Here is a 17192-nt window from a genome sequence, read left to right on the forward strand (position 1 = left end):
AACCACCTCTTAGGTTCCCTGCCACCACAGCATGACCAAAGGATATCTTCTATTACTTTATTCACCCTTTCCGTCTGGCCATCTATTTCGGGGTGATAAGCTATGTTGAGATCCAAGAAAGTTCCTACTGCTTCAAAGAACGCAGTCCGGAATTTCGATGTGAATTTGGGATCTCTGTCAAGTACTATCCTCTTAGGTAAACCATGCAATCTGAAGATCCCCTTAAGGAAAACTCTAGCAACATCCACTGCAGAGTATGTTTCTTTCACTGGAATCAGATGGGCAACTTTGGTTAGCCTGTCAACTACCACAAAAATGGAGTTGTAACATGATTGCACTGAAGGTAATCCAGTGATAAAGTCCATACTAATGCATTCCCACTTCATCTGTGGAATGTCTAGAGGTTGCAGTTTCCCTCGCATCTTGACTCTCTTTGCCTTGACTCTTTGGCACATCAAGCATTTCCGCACATGATCAAGTACATCCTTTTTGAGTCCTGGCTAGAAGAAACTTTGCTTCACAGACATATAGGTTTTTATAAACCTTGGATGTCTAGCTATCAAGCTATCATGGGCTTCTCTCAGAATTCTTCCCTTTATTCCCTCATCATTGGGGATACATAGCCGATTATTATAATACATGCATCCTTCATCCAGTTTGTATCCAAGAACTCGACTCATTTCATGAGGAGTCTTGCTTTCCTGCATCAGAAGGGTAGCAATAGGGGCAAACAAATTATCCTGGAAGATTTTCTCCTTTGCTTCATTGATCAATGGATTTGACACCACCGTTATTGCAAGAAAGGTGGCTTTTCTGCTGAGCGCATATGCAACCACATTTTCTTTCCTTGACCGACACTTTATTTCAAAATCAAATTCCTACAAGGTTTGTATCCATCTCCTTTGATGCATGTTGAGATCCCTTTGGGTGAAGATCCACTTCAGACTTTGATGATCTGTCATCAAGGTGAACCTTTTTCCCAAAAGATAATGTCTCCAAAACTTTAGAGCATACACTACTGAGAGTAACTCCAAGTCATGGACGGCATTATTCTTCTCATGTGATCTGAGTTTTATGGATTCATAGGCCACTGCATGATCTTCCTGCATTAGATCACTGCCTAAGGTAAACCCACTAGCATCAGTAAACTACCTCAAAGGGTTTGGTAAAATCTGGCAATTTAAGGACAGGGTTGGTTACTAAGGCTATCTTTAGCTTGTCAAAGGCACTCTGACACATTGTAGTCCACTAAAAAAGTGTACTCTTCTTAAGAAGGTTAGTTAAGAAGGATGCTATCTGAGCATACCTAGGTACAAAGATCCTATACCATCCGGTTAACCTTAGGAATCCTCTAACTTCCTTTACTAACTTGGGTTCTAGCCATTCTATGACTGCTTGGATCTTTGCGGGGTCAGAAGAAATCCTATCCTTTGACACTATGAATCCCAAGTATTCCACGTGGTCAATAGAGAAAGAACATTTTCTCTTCTTTTGCAAAGAGTTTGTGTTTCCTTAGGATTTTTCTCTTCTTTGCAAAGAGTTGGTGTTTCCTTAGGATTTCCAGGACCTTGCGCACATGATCTTCATGGTCTGCAGCATTCTTTGAGCATACCAAGATATCATCAAAGAAGACAAGAACAAAATCATCCAAGTATTCTCTAAGAATATCTTGCATAAGACAATTGAATGTCGTCGGGGCATTAGTCAATCCAAACGGCATGACTATGAACTCATAATGCCCATAGCGAGTATTGAATGCTGTCTTTGGGATGTCCTGCTCCTTGATTCTGATTTGGTAGTATCCAGATTTGAGATCTATCTTTGTGAACATTTGGGTCCCACTTAACCGATCTAGAAGTTCATCAATCCTAGGAATAGGATACTTATTCTTAATTGTTAATTGATTCAGTCCTCTGTAGTCAATATAGAGTCTTAACGTTCCATCTTTTTTCTTTTGAAAGAGAATGGGCGCACCCCAAGGTGCGACACTGGGTCTGACAAATCCCTGTTCTAACAGTTGTCTTAATTGTTCCTTAAGTTCTATGGCTTTAGGGACTAGCATTTTGTATGCACGCTGGGCTCCTGGCTGAGCTTCGGGGGTTAATTCGATCTCATGATCTACTTCACGAGATGGAGGCATCTCAGTCAGCTCTTCAGGAAACATATTTGCATACTCACTTAACCACTCTGGTTCTTTAGCCTTGCATTTTATGTCTACAGGATTCATTTTAACGACATACACAGCTTGCTTCTTTCTGAGCCCTTTTAATAATTTGGAAGCCTTGACTAATTGTAGCACTGGGGATCTGGAAATTCCAATTCCTTGAACTTTATTCCCGTGGAGGTTAAGGAAAGAGATGGTTCCTTGGAGACAATGAATGTCAGCCTGATTCTTTTGGAGCCAATCCATTCCAAGGATTCCATCATATATTCCCAGGGGTAGGACTCTGAACTGGCACTCTGTTACGTTTCCATCCAGGCTAAACTGAATAAGGTTAGTATCAAGGTGAGTGAAAAGAATCTTCCCAATGGCTAATTCCACTTGCATAGGTTTCCCTGATTTTTGATTTAGGACTAATTTACGCAGACATCTTAGGGAAATAAAAGAATGAGTACTGCTTGAATCAATCAAAAGCTTGAATTGCTTACCCTAGTACTCTGCTCGAGTCTGGAGGACTGAGAATTGATGGTTATTTCCCTGATGCTCTATGGCTGCATAGATTTGTCCTTTCTTTTTCTCTACTTCCTCAGCTATGGTGACTGCTCTGGCTGCTGCAGTCTTAGGTGGAACTCTCTCTCTTTGGTTATTCCAGTTTTGGGAGGGAGTTCGGAGATTGCTTTGCATGGAGGCTGCAGGCTGAGCTGGCACTCTTCTTGGGTTACCCTTATTCTGGCGCGGGGAGCCTTGATTGGACTGATATGAAGGAGTCGGTCTCTGAACTCTGGGACCCTGGCTTCCTTGGCCCACCGAAGGAGATGGGCAATCCTTGAGCTGGTGCCCAAATCCCTGACATCCAAAGCATTTGTTCTTGCTTCGAAGCTCTTCCCCCTTTGCATTCTGGAGAGAGCTGGAGTTTCTGAAAAAGTACTTCGGGGAAAAGGTCTTCCTTCATTTCTGAAGCTTCCCATCTCCACATTCTGGTTAGGACCTTGGTGTCTCTTTGGAGGCGAAAAGTTGGAAGAACTTCCCGATGTCTGAAATCTTTTAAAGGATGAGGGACCTGGCTTTGGCGGGACTTTCACGATGAAGGCTTTGGCAAAGTCCTTCGCCATTCTAACAGCTTCTGCCATGGACACTGGCTTGGCATTCTTGACGAGTGTGTCCAACCAAGGGTTCGTTCATTCCCCGAATGAAGCTGGCTGCCGAGTTGCTCTTCATCTAGAGGTGGTGAATATTTGAGTTGAAGAGAGTGAAGGTCTCATGATATTCCTCGATGGTTTTGCTCCCCTTCTTTAGCTCTAAGAATTCGTTCATTTTGGTTTCCAAAAATCTAGGGGGACAAAATCTCTTCCTCAAATAGGTTTTAAGGTCGTTCCAGGACTGAGTATTCCTGTCCAGATGGTTGGTGTCACAATGGTTCCTCCATGCTACCCTGGCTGTTTCCACTATTTTCAGCCTGGCAAGAGCCATTTTGCTTCGCTCATTGTAGCCTCTAATGTCAAAATATTCTTCCATAGCTTCCACCCATTTCTCCACATTCTCGTGCCCAGGTTCTCCCCTTCTCCTTTGAAGGGGCCTTGCTGAGTTCTATGAAGAGCCTTGCAAACGTCGGGTCAAGCTCATCATCTTCAGAGAGAGGGTCTGGCTGACAGCCATGGTTTCCTCGTCTCATGATTATGCCAAAAATGATATATTATTAAATTTTTATTTTGATATCATCCACAAGATCCTACGACTTCAGGGATCCAGAAAACAATTTCTTAAACAAGATAAATCATCTTATTGGAGATCTATGACATATGTCCGGTTCTTTATCAGTTCGTCCATAAACAATCACTTATACAATAGGGAATTTTTCTCCAAAAAAACATTTCTTTATTTATATAAAAGTTGCAATATGTACTTAGTGCAGCTCGGCTCCAGAAATCAAAATCTCCTCGGGAGATGCATAAGACGACGGTATTGGGCCATAGCCATCAAGCCCTGATACAAACGTTCTCTTACTGCCAAGGCAGTTATTATCTTCTCCTTACTAAGGAGTCTATAGATTTGGCATGAAAGTTTGAAATTCCGAGGCGTTGAATGATATAGAATGACACCATGTACCACTTTCAGCTTCATCAGAATCATGGCCAATGAGAGGTTCTGCCTCAGCATTGCACGCTGATCACAAGAGGTGTGGACATACTGCCCTGCAAACCACTTATGCTGTCATCTCTCCACTGGGTCAGGAAAATATAAATCCTCGAAATGGCGAGCGATTCTGACTCGGCTTGTTCGAGTTGCAGTGGAAGAGATGAGATGCTCGAAGGTAAACACAATCATGTCTTGACTGGGTGAGGTCGAGGAACACCAGATAAGTATGGAACTTCCATCTAAAAAAAATAATTTCTTTGATTAAAAATTCTTTATTAATGAGACTTTTGGAATGAAAATACATTATGAAAAATACTTTTTCTGAGTTTTTTATTATCACTTTCTGATAAGAATTCGTTTATCCTTATTAGTTTTCAACAAAGCTCTCATACCAGCTGTGAGGTCCCTGCCCCCTCCCGCGATGCCTTGTCGGCCTCCCGCACGGGCCAAGGATCCACACTCAGGGCCTCGCCCGCAGATGTTCGGGACGAGAGGCTAGCCCGGAAGACTCCCCTCGCTCTCCGAGACAGGGCCCGGAAGACTCCCCTCACCCAAAAGGCATGGGTGATCCCGCCATGGAAAAAATCTTCTAACGGCGGGGGAATTACTTTGACCGAACCTAAAGTCACATAGTCAGATCAAGAAGAGACTTGCACTTGGTCCATGGACTCATCGCTTTTTTCCTTATTTACGAGGCACAGCCGCTGATCCCCTTCCACAGAACAAGGTTTTCTTAGGATTTAAACTAATTAACGTAACTAATCATATCTATAATAGTTTCTCAGGAATCCTTCGATCGAGCCTAACTCCATTTGGCCCATGGGTTAGCCAACCACCCGACCACTGTATTGGTGGGATTTCTTTATAAAGATTTGGTTCTGTTTTTTCTCAGGTACCGAGGAAAAGAGTTCCCAGGCCCCATTAGCCAGCGATTCATGCAAAAATTAAGGTAGGCATACCACACACGTACACACCCAATATGAAATTACCATTTATTATAACAGATTCGACTGGCTTTTAAACAATCCTTCAATAGAAATAATAATATTTTTGATCATCATTTTCTAAAATTCCGAGTCGATTGTATTACAATAGTATTCTCTGGACTCTCCGTTTGAAGACCAGCTAGCCAACCAACAAGATCTAGTATCAAAATTTGGTTCCCAAAAATCTTTCTTTTTTAGTCCATCCAAAATCTTCCTCGACGTACGCATGGGTGTCCTAGCAACCGCGAGCCTGTGCATCACCTGGTCAGAACCCTCTAGGATCCTCCTTAGGTGTCCTAGCACTTCACTCAGAGACCGCTTCGTCGGTCCTCATCCATCATACTGGAAGTGCACCATTTTAACCATACCGAGACTCGTCAAGGCCTTGGCAAGCTTTGCCACGAGCGATGTCCTTTGACGACTCCTCGCCAGCTATTCCAATGAGCCTCCTCTTCGAAAAACATAAGCCAAATGCTTCCTCCAGCATTCTGGCGTAAAACAGTCCTTTGAATTAAAAAAAACAGAGGTTCCAATGCAGCAAGTAAAATTTCAATTTGAGATTGAAAAGCCTTTTTCCATGATTCCCAGTTTCATAGTGAGGATCCTCGATCTCTCATCAGGGTAATCTACCCATCATTTAGTCTGATTGTCCAACTAGATTCTTGGTGAGTTCGGTCAGGAAAAACTAGTTTAGTTCCGATAGTCTATTCTTTGAGATTAGAAACTAGAATTGGTCACACGAAGTTTTTACTTGATTCAGATCAAAAGATGGACAAGTAGGTTTACTGTTTGTCCCTCTCATAGTCTAACCGAATTCATTCCATTTAGTTCTACAAGGATTCCCTTCAAATAAACATCTAGTTTTGGGCAAATATCCATTTAGTGATTTTACCAATTAAAATATCCAAAGATATTCCTTCTATCACATAATTTCTCAACCTTAATTCATTAGGTAGAATTATGGTGGGAATTTATCGTTTGACACTAAAATTTCAAATCCATCTTTTCGTAATTATCATAAAAATTCTTCTTTTTAACTAAATATCATACCTTTTTTTGGGAATAAACTTGAAATCCCTCTTTTTCTCATTTTAATGAGTGCAATCCAATTATCAGGGGAGTCCCTCTTTTACCATAAATTAAATCGATTTAAAATTCTTCTTAAAAATTACATAAAAATATCCATTAAGCTAAAAATTCCACTTTTCTCATTTAAATATTTGAATTCCAACATGGTGGGAATTCCTCTTTTATCATTTAAACTTATCTATGCAAAAAGATAAATTAAACTAAATATTCTCTTAAAATTTAAATAAAAATCTCCATTAATTCCTTTACACTAGGAATTACACTTTCCTCATTTAAATATTTGAATTCCAATATGGTGGGAATTCCTCTTTCATCATTTAAACTTATCAATACAAAAAGATAAATTTAACTAAATTTTCTCTTAAAATTTAAATAAAAATCTCCATTAATTCCTTTACAATAGGAATTACACTTTCCTCATTTAAATATTTGAATTCCATTATGGTGAAAATTCCTCTTTCATCATTTAAACTTATCAATGCAAAAAGATAAATTTAACTAAATTTTCTCTTAAATTTTTAAAAAAATCTCCATTAATTCCTTTACACTAGGAATTACACTTTCCTCATTTAAATATTTGAATTCCAGTATGGTGGGAATTCCTCTTTCATCATTTAAACTTATTTATGAAAAAAGATAAATTTAACTAAAATTCTTCTTTAATTTTTAAATAAAATATACATTATTTTAGCATCACAATTTTTATGTTACTTCATTGGAAATACATGGATTTTCATTATCATGGGGATTACTCTTTTAACATAAAAATGGATTACTAGAAATTTCTCTTTTTTCTAATTAACTATTTATGCATAAACATAAAAATTAAAATTTTCATGATTATAATGAGAATCATTCAATTAATCTAGGATGATTAATCCTAGAATATGGTAGGAAGTCCTCTTTTCATATTATGAATGAAAATGATTTATGTGTTAATTTTTCAAAAATTTTACCATAGCTTCGCTGCTATTCTTGATGATTCTCAATTATTTTGAAAACATAAAGTTTAGTACTATCATATGATAGAATAACCATTAATTGGATCAATATCCAATTACAGACTTGTTACCTAATTTTTCCATGAATTAAATAGCATAAAAGTATTAAAAAGCCACTTATTTGGCCTCATAGAAATTACTTTTAGATTAGAGAATTGCTTCATGTGAGAAGCTTCATTTGAATATAGAATATGTCATAGGAATGACCATTCTTTGGGGAAGAGAGAGAAATGCTTTAAAAAAAACATTATAATTTAAGCATAAATGAGAATTTATGTGTTTTATCACTACAATTCATTAAAGAACTTCAATTGTATTAAAAAACCATTCAGTTGAATGCTTCTTAAGCTTGAGAGGGGTTGAGAAGAGAGAAACATTTGGAGACTAAAAAAAGAAAGACCATAAACCACACTTTACCTCCTAGATTGCTTGATTCTTTAATCAAAGTAGAGGCCCCTAACCAATCAAATGGTTTGGTATGTTGATGAAGACTTCAAGAAAGATTTAAGAGAGAGAGAGAAAGAAGCTCCAAACTCTTTAATTTATAGAGGATTTTTAGAGGATAATAGAAAATAAGCTTATCTTAGAGTAATACCGGCATAGTTTAGTTCACATATGAGAATACAAAAGAATGAGGGTCTATTTATAGGTGAGGGAGGCCACTATTTGAGTTCAACTAAGTTCTAGAATTTTCTAGCTTCAGTTTGGCTGAATTTTGACAAGAGTTGGACCAGTTTGGCTCCCTTTTTTATTTGATTTGATCCAGGAGAGAGGAGAGATACATATATCCTATTATTTTTGAGTTTAAAACTCATCCACACATGTGAAATAGGCGCCTCCTTGAAGGGCCCCCTTCTTCTTACCAATGTGTCAAAAATGAATGGTTACTCCAAAATATCTCATTTTTTTATTAATACTTTATAATTTTCAACTAATAAATCTAGCACTCAGTCAACTCTTCATCTTATGTGGGCATTTACTCATTTTTGGGTATTTTCTTTTATTCTTTGGATTTATCTTATCCCAACACTTGGATTAATCTTATTGGTCCATAAGAACCTTAATTGGACCATAATCCAAAATTTTCAAAAATTCTTGACCCTTAGGCTAAGGTCTTCTAAATCATTTTTAATTAATTTCAATTGCACCTTGGAAAATCTATTTTAATTTTCTATTTCAGGAAAATATTTTTTTGATATTTGTAAAATTTATTTATCCAAAAATATCCTAATATTGATTTACCACTCTCTAGAAATTTTTATCTCACTAGGCCAAACAAGAAAAAATAATATTTTCTTGTATTCAGAAGCATAGAACGATTACAAGGGATTGAAGTAGAGGCTTATTTGTTATTCAGGCTTAGGAGGAATTTTACAGGGAGAGGATGTAAGATTCCTCCCTCCCATTCCCTCAAGATGTCCAATGTCTTCCCCTGTAATCAATCCCCTTTTTAGAATAATATAAGATCTTGTTTCTACCTGTTTTGGTCTAGAGAGAGAAAATATTTTAAAGAGAGGTAATTTAATTTTTAGATATCTTTGGATAGAAACATATCCCTTCTTATTAAAATAAATTCTCCTGAAATAGAAGTTTAAAAAAAATTCCTAAGGTACATTAGAAATAAATTATAATGTGCCCAAAAGACCTTAGCCTAAGGGTCTAGATTTTTTAAAAATTTTGGATTAAGGTTCTTATGGACCAATAAGATTAATCCAAATGTAGGGAGGAGATAAATTGAAGAATAAAAGAAAAACCCCCCAAAAAAGAGTAAATGCTCACATAAGATGAAGAGTGGACTAAGGATCAGAGAATTCAATTAAAAAACTGTATTTTGACACCTCAGAGTGGGGCTCTCCCCTCATGAAGGAGGTGCCTTTTTTCTCGTCATTACCCCCAATTTTTAATCAATAAAATGAGATATTTTATCTCTCCTCTCTCCTATTGCAAAACTAGATCCAAAAAGTAAGCTGAACTGACCCAAAAATGGTCAAAAATTGACCAAACTGATATGGAAAATTCTAGAATCAGTTTGCTTGGTTAGAGGCTCACTTTTTCCTATAAATAGAAGCCTCTCCCTTTGTAAAAGCTTAATGGTGTTTATGCACTGTTACTCTACTCCTGTGTTCTGAGCCATCTACATTGAATTTCTTAATAATTAAATTATTTTTGTCCTAATCCTCTCCAAAGTGAATTGGTGGTCACTCTTGCTTCAAACAAGAGTAGAACCCTCAATACTTCAAGCCAAAGGAGAGCTTACAAGCTTTATGTAAGCTAATTTTCTTACTTATTTACAAATTTTAAATCTATGGTTTTCTTGATTTTCATGTTTTACAGTTGAGATTGAATTAAATTCAAATGCTATGCCTTTGAGGAAAAGGTCACCCCCTTCTCTTCTTTACATTCCTGTCTTTCTTAATCCTAGAAAGATTAACTAAGGAATTAATTAAACTCTTCTTATTGTTTACTCTATTCAATTTAGAAAATTGTGTAGATTAGAGTTCGATGAATCTATTTTGGGGTAATTTAAGTTAAAAATAGAATGATAAAAATGAGAAATGGTCAGCCATACAAAGGAGGTTATGGCAAAATTTTTCAGAATTTTGTGGAAAAGAAAGTTTATTTTTATGTTATTCCAAAAAAGTAATTTCCACCATTTTTGCATCTAAAAGAAATATTCTAATTACTCCATGTACATATACACCTATGAATATCACTGATATTAATTATTAAAATTGATTTCTATGCATAGAAAGATGCATATATTGGAAAATTTTTATTATAAAAGTGTTATTCTTATTAAATTTAATTTCTATGCATAAAAGATGCATAATGAAAAATATTTTTATTATAAAAGTGTTATTCTCATCAAATTTGATTTTTATGCATAAAAAGATGCATAATAAAAATTTTTGTTATAAAAGTGTTATTCTTATTAAATTTAATTTCTATGCATAGAAAGATGCATAATGAAATTTTTTAATTATAAAAGTGTTATTCTTATTAAATTTATTTTTTATGCATAGAAAGATTCATAATGAAAATTTTTTATTATAAAAGTGTTATTCTTATTAAAATTGATTTTCATGCATAGAAAGATGCATAAAGGAAAAAATTTTATTACAAAAGTGTTATTCTTATTAAATTTGATTTTATGCATAGAAAGATACATAAAGGATTTTTTTTATTACAAAAGTGTTATTCTTATTTAATTTGATTTGTATGCATAGAAAGATGCTAAAGGAAATTTTTTTATTACAAAAGTGTTATTCTTATTAAGTTTAATTTTTATGCATAGAAAGATGCATAAAGGAATTTTTTTAAATTACAAGAGTGTTATTCTTAATAAATTTGATTTTTATGCATAGAAAGATGCATAAAGAAATTTTTTTTATTATAAAAGTGTTATTCTTATTAAAATTGATTTTTAATGCATAGAAAGATGCATAAAGAAAATTTTTATTATAAAAGTGTCATTCTTATAAAAATTAATTTTTATGCATAAAGAGATGCATAAAGAAATTCTTTTTATTTTAAAAGTGTTATTCTTATTAAATTTGATTTTATGCATAAGTAGATGCATAAAAGGATTTTCTTTTTATAAAAGTGTTATTCCCATTGAAGTTTTATAAAAGTGTTATTCCCATTGAAGTTGATTTTTATGCATAAATAGATGCATAAATTTTTTTTATATCAAAATTAGAGTTCTCTTGAATTCTATGTTTAAATTCTATGAGTATTTGATAATAGAATAATTAAATACTCTAAGAGAGAAATTTCTATCGTTTTATATTCACATGAATTGTAAAAAGAAGATTCAAGAAATCTATCGAGATCAAAATATTCAGATAAATGATTAATTTATTCCTCATTGGAATTCATAACTAATTTAGAAATCAGTTAAGTGAGTATTTAAAGAAAAAAATTCAGTAAAATAGTAAATGAAGTATCAAACCTTTTCGAGAAAGATAGTTCAGGAAAAATCTTATCTGACTCCGTGAATCAGACTATGACCAAGACCAAACTCTTTTGTCACTTTCGAGGAAAGAAGGTGTGACCAGTTTAGAAAAATATCTCAAAACTCCTGCCAAATCTGAAACTAAGTTTCAGACCCTTCGAATTGATCTATGGATCAAGGTTATAGAATTCGAGGAATTCTGGTATGAAACTCAAAATTTTGATCAAGAAGTTTTGGGGATACTGATTCAAGAAATACTCCTTGTATTCAAAAGAAAATCAAACTGAAAACTTGCATAGAAACCCTGTTTTCTTAAAGGACTGTCTTACGCGCCTAAATGCTGGAGGGAGCATTCGGTATATGTTTTTCTAAGGGAAGTTCGGTTACAACAGCTAGCGGGGAGTGTTCAAAGGATGGCTCACGCGGCAAATCCTGCCCAGGTGACCAGCCTCGGTATGGTTGAAAAAAATGGTGTGCTTCCAGTACGATGAGTGAGGGGGCTGATGAAGTGGTCCCTAAGTGAAGTACGAGGATACCTAAGAAGGATCCTGGAGGGTTCTGACCAGGCGGTGATGCACAGGCTCGCGGTGCCTAGGACACCCATGCGTATGTCATGGAAGATATGTATGATGGACAAAATGATTATTGTAATCTGTTACACTGGATCTCATTGCTGACCAGCTGGTCTCAACGGAGAGTCCTGAGTGATACTCTTTTCTGGATGGAATTTTTGAGTTATGACATCTGTAACCAATAACTGTTTGTTAATGGATTATTTTTTTAAGTTAAAGTTTTGAAGAGAAGTGTGTGCGTATCTGTATTTGAAAGCAAAAGTTAAGAAAGGCATTCAATTATGGGTGGGTGAGTAATTGTCTGGTTCTACTAATTCCAGTGGTTGGGTGGTGGCTAACCCATGGGCCGGATGGGGTTAGGCTGGAATCAGTGGAGTTTTAATAATTCAATTGAAATAATAGGAATGCGCTTAGAATTTGAGTAGTTAAATAAAACCCTGAAGAATTTCTCAAATGAGTAGATCAACGGCTGTGCCTGATTTTGGTTAGGAAAAAAGAGTTGATTTCCTCAAATGATTAGATCAACGGCTGTGCCTGATTTCGATTAGGAAAAAGCGTTGATTTCTTCAAATTAAGTCAGTGATAATTTTCCTTCCATCTGGTTTAATCAGGTGAAGGATTGTTTAGTCTCTTAACCCCATTAGAAAATTCGTTAAGAAATTCAAAAAGGTAGAATCATCCCTGTTTTTCGGGCAAGAAAAATTTTCCCAGCTTCGGTTTCGAAATGACCACCAGATTAGTCTCGTGTCCGGATATTTGAGGGTAAGGCCTCGAGTGGGAAACCCTACCCGGCGTAAGAGGAAGCTACTTTCGTACTAGCAACCGGGAATCTGATGCGCGGAGGGGACAAAGGGGTCTCACACCTTATCTCTAACCATTGCTGAGTGTGTGGTACAATCAATGGCTTGTATCAGTGTTCTCATAGTAGTGCAAGTGTCTTGTTCCTCTTTGTAGTCTTGTCTCCTCTATGTTGTGTTTCATTCTATCTATTTTGGTATCCATCATGAGCAATGAGGTTTCCTAACATACTGTACAGAGAGAGGGTCCATCATTTAGTGTAATGGGCAACCAACCTTGCTACACACACACTGCACTCCAAGTAAGCTCCTAAACTTATGGAGATTCTATGTGCCCAATGCGTTTGTGAAGATGTTAGCCACCTAATCCTTTGTGCTGACATATACTAGATTTACATCACCTGATAGAGCATTCTCCCTCATGAAGTGATAATGCACCTCAATGTGCTTTGTTCTAACATGGTGTAGTAGGTTATTGGCCAAATGTATACTACTCATATTGTCACAATATATGTTAACACCCCTATCCATGGGCTCACCCATATCCCCAAGTAGCTTCTGAAAACTAAGCTACCTCAAATGTTATCATAGTAGCACTCCTGTACTCTACCTCTATCCTCCCTAAGCAACTATCGATGGTGGCTATTTCTTACTGCTCCAACTCACAGTAGCACTCCAAAAAGAGAACATAAAGCTATTGGTAGATCTCCTCTCTGCTACTACTACTTCATGATACTACTAGCCCAATCAACATCTATGTATCCATGTAGCTGTATCTCTGTGCTCATGTAACTGTATCTGTGTACCCATGTATCTGTATCTCTGTGCTAGCCTCAAAGAAAAGTTGTTAATCAATTGTACTTGAGAATCCATCTAACCACATCCAAGTGTGGCTTCTTGGAGACCTCCATAAAATGACTTGCAAGTCCCAAACAACAACATAACTTAAGTCTGGCCTCGTAATGGTCCTATAGAGATTAGGCTACCCACTTTACGCCTCTATATAGTGGGGTCCTCCAAAATCTTCCATGTATCCATGGAAAGCTTTGTATTCGACTCTAATGGCACTGAAATAGGCTTAGAGCATATCATACTTTACTTGGATAACATGTCCAAGCCATACTGCCTCTACAAAATACCATGAGGTGATCTCACCACCTCTATACCCAAGAAATATCGTAGGTTATCCAAATCCTTCATCTCAAATTTTTTCTTCAAAAGTCTCCTAGCATCATGTATGTTAGCATCACTATCACCAATGGATAATAAAGTCATCCACATAAATGACTAATAGCATGATCTCTCTATCTGTCTTTTTCACATAAAGTGAAAAATCTACATTGGATTTCTGAAATCTAATGGTGATAAGATACTCCCCGATCTTGTTTGACCATACTCTGGGTGCTTGCTTCAAGCCATACAAGGCTTTGTGTAACTTGCACACAAAATCTGGTTGCATCATGTATACTTCTTCTTATAAACCACCATGTAAGAAAGTATTCTATACATCCATCTGATGTAAAGACCAATGCTTTGCTATATCCATAGCAATGATAGCTTTCATAGAGATTCCATTCTCTTAACTGGATTAAATTTCTCCTCATAGTCAATGCCATAGGTCTGTGCATCACCCTTAGCACAACCAATCTTACCTTATACCTCAAAAAGAGTGGGCTCCACAACTCCTATATTGCTTTAACCATGTAAACATAATGATAGGATGTATACCATCATATCTCAACCTATTAACATGGTATCTAACCCTCGTAGACCTGTATACACCTAGACCGTTGCCAAGTATTGTAGATGTTAACATGTGAGGTGGAGCAACCATCTTTTTGCATAGGATAGGTATCATTGCATATATTGACATAGCACAAGCACACTAATCATGTGAATATATAATAGCTACAGTCTATGTAGGCCTAAAATATTATTGGTAGGTTTACTGAAGTTTAATATTAATGGTATGCACAAAGTATGTAAGGCATGTCATCTTGGTAACGAAGCCAAACATGCTTTCCCACATAAAAAGCATGTTAGTGCAAGGCCATTGGATGTTATACATTCTGATGTATAGGAACCAATCGAGACTACAATAATTTTAAATTACATGAGTAATATCATGGAGTGCTATTACTATGGCAAACTTGGGCACATTGTAAATGACTTCTATAAAAAGAAGAATAATATCAAAAGTGGAAAGTTGCATCAAGGCAACGTAGAAAATGAAAAAACTGGTGAAAATAGGTGATGATACTACATACCTCATTATGCATAATGTTGGTAAATTACCATTGTCTAGGATGGCAAAATGAAGTACCTTTGGTAGCTGTACTTCATGAACCTGATATTATAAAAAACTTGGTTTTTGTTGAAAAGATGGCTGATGAAAAGGGTTTGCAAGTGAGGCTCAATCCTATAGGGCGCTTTGTGGAAGACTTCAAAAATCACTATCACCTAGTTAAGGGTAACAAAAATGGCAAGATGTTTACTTTGGATATTAACGTACTTGAGGTGAAGGAAACCATGTTTGCATATGAGATAGGTGTCATCATGTAGATATTGACATATGGCACAAGCATATTGTGAATATCAACAGCTAAATTCTATACATGCCCAAAATATTGTTGTAGGTTTATTGAAGCTTAAGGTTGATGGTATTCACAAAGTATGTGAGTTATGCTAGCTTGGTAAGAAGACCAAACATGCTTTTCTACATGAAATGCATGTTAGTGTGCAAGCCCATTGGATGTTATACAGTTTGATGTATGGGGATTGACTGAGACTACTGTAATAATTGCAGGATGCAGGTACTATATTACATTTATTGATTCACACTAGTGACTAGGATGTTGAGATATCAAGCTCAACTAGTCTTGCAGACGCCGATGAGATATCAAGCTCAACTAGTGACTAGGATGTTGAGATATCAAGCTCAACTAGTCTTGCAGACGCCGATGACCTGCACGGGTAATAACTTCCATACTTGTGCCACTGGCATGGTTGGTGAGGTTATGGTTGATATGTCACCAGTGGATGACAAGCTATGTAGTAGCCACTTTGTAGGACTAGAGTTATGGCATAGTTATAATGCCAATTCATATAGTCCGGTTCACACTATGGACTGACCATTGTATGTTATATTAGGAGAGTACTTTCCCTTATAGTATGTACTCTTATCTCTTTAGTTTGTGGTTGTAGAAAAGAGAAGAAGATAGAAGATAATTCAACCATCCATCTCTCTCTCTCTCTTATGTCTTTCTCTCTCTCTTGTGCATGTGTGTGTGTGTGTGTTGTTGCTGCTTGCAAGGAACTCAAGCTCTCCCTCTCTCTAACATTGTGATTGGGTCATGTGTAGTGGATAACAAGTTTATATTACTGTTGAAGGATGTAGATGCAAAATCTTTTTGAAAAAAAAACACCGTATTGTAAGTTTCTGTAAGTAAAGATTTATAATAGTCTATTCACACATTGTGAGTGAGAAGCTACACAAGAATAAATTCTAGGCATTGAAGTTTAAGATGACCAATTTCCTTGCAGGAAAAGGATATTAGGAGTTCACATGATATGTGATGAAAATGAGGCAAAGATTGCTAAAGAAAATTAGACCCCTCAGCAAGTGTAAGCATATAAAGCATGGCATAAAAAATCCAGAAAGATGCTATATTGGTTGTTCGTTAGTGTGACATATTCTATAATTGTGCACATACAAGATGCATAAACACCTAAGGAGCTTTAGGACACATTGGTGAACATGTACAGCACAAATACCCAAGCTCAGAAGATGAAGCTAAAGTAGGAGTTGCAAAATGTGACCACAGGAAAGTTAAGTATAAATTATATTACTCAGTGAAGGCTAAAGGGCTTGCAAATGCCCTTGCTTCTATTGGATCATTAGTAGATGGTGGTGATATGGTGTTCTTCACCTTGAATGGTCTTGGGAAAGAATATAGCCAATTTTAGACCTTCCCATTAGAGAGGACTTTTAGACCTTCCCATTAGAGAGGACTTTCCTAATTTTAAGGAATTGATTGCTTTTCTCATCCGTGAGGAGATGAATATTGGGGGAGATTCATCCTTTAGATATTTAAAAAATTTAGCCTTCTACTTAGATACAGGTAGATATAGACGAAGATCATCATCTACTAGAGGTGGAGGTGGAGGCCACTTTTGAAACAAAAATCATGGGCATCAACAACAATATTTGAAAATATACAAACAAGTGGAAGAGGCCACTCTAGAGGTAGGGTGAGCTAAAGGGGCCAAGATGGTTGGAAAACAAATCAGAGTACAAATAGCATAGAGTGTTATTATTGTGGGGAAACGAGGGCGAATGGCAAAGGGATTCTATAAAAAGTGGAATTACAGTAAGGTAACTATCCATCATCAAGTAAATAGAGTGGTGATGACATAAGTGAGCAGTTGTTTATGATGCAGCATACGCTCAGTTCTACAATAGGAGATGTGTGAGGATCTGGAGATATTTGGTACG

The sequence above is a fragment of the Cibotium barometz genome, chromosome 5 (genome assembly GCF_041138505.1).
Source record: "Cibotium barometz isolate CiBa-2024 chromosome 5, ASM4113850v1, whole genome shotgun sequence".
In the NCBI taxonomy this organism is placed as follows: Eukaryota; Viridiplantae; Streptophyta; class Polypodiopsida; order Cyatheales; family Cibotiaceae; genus Cibotium; species Cibotium barometz.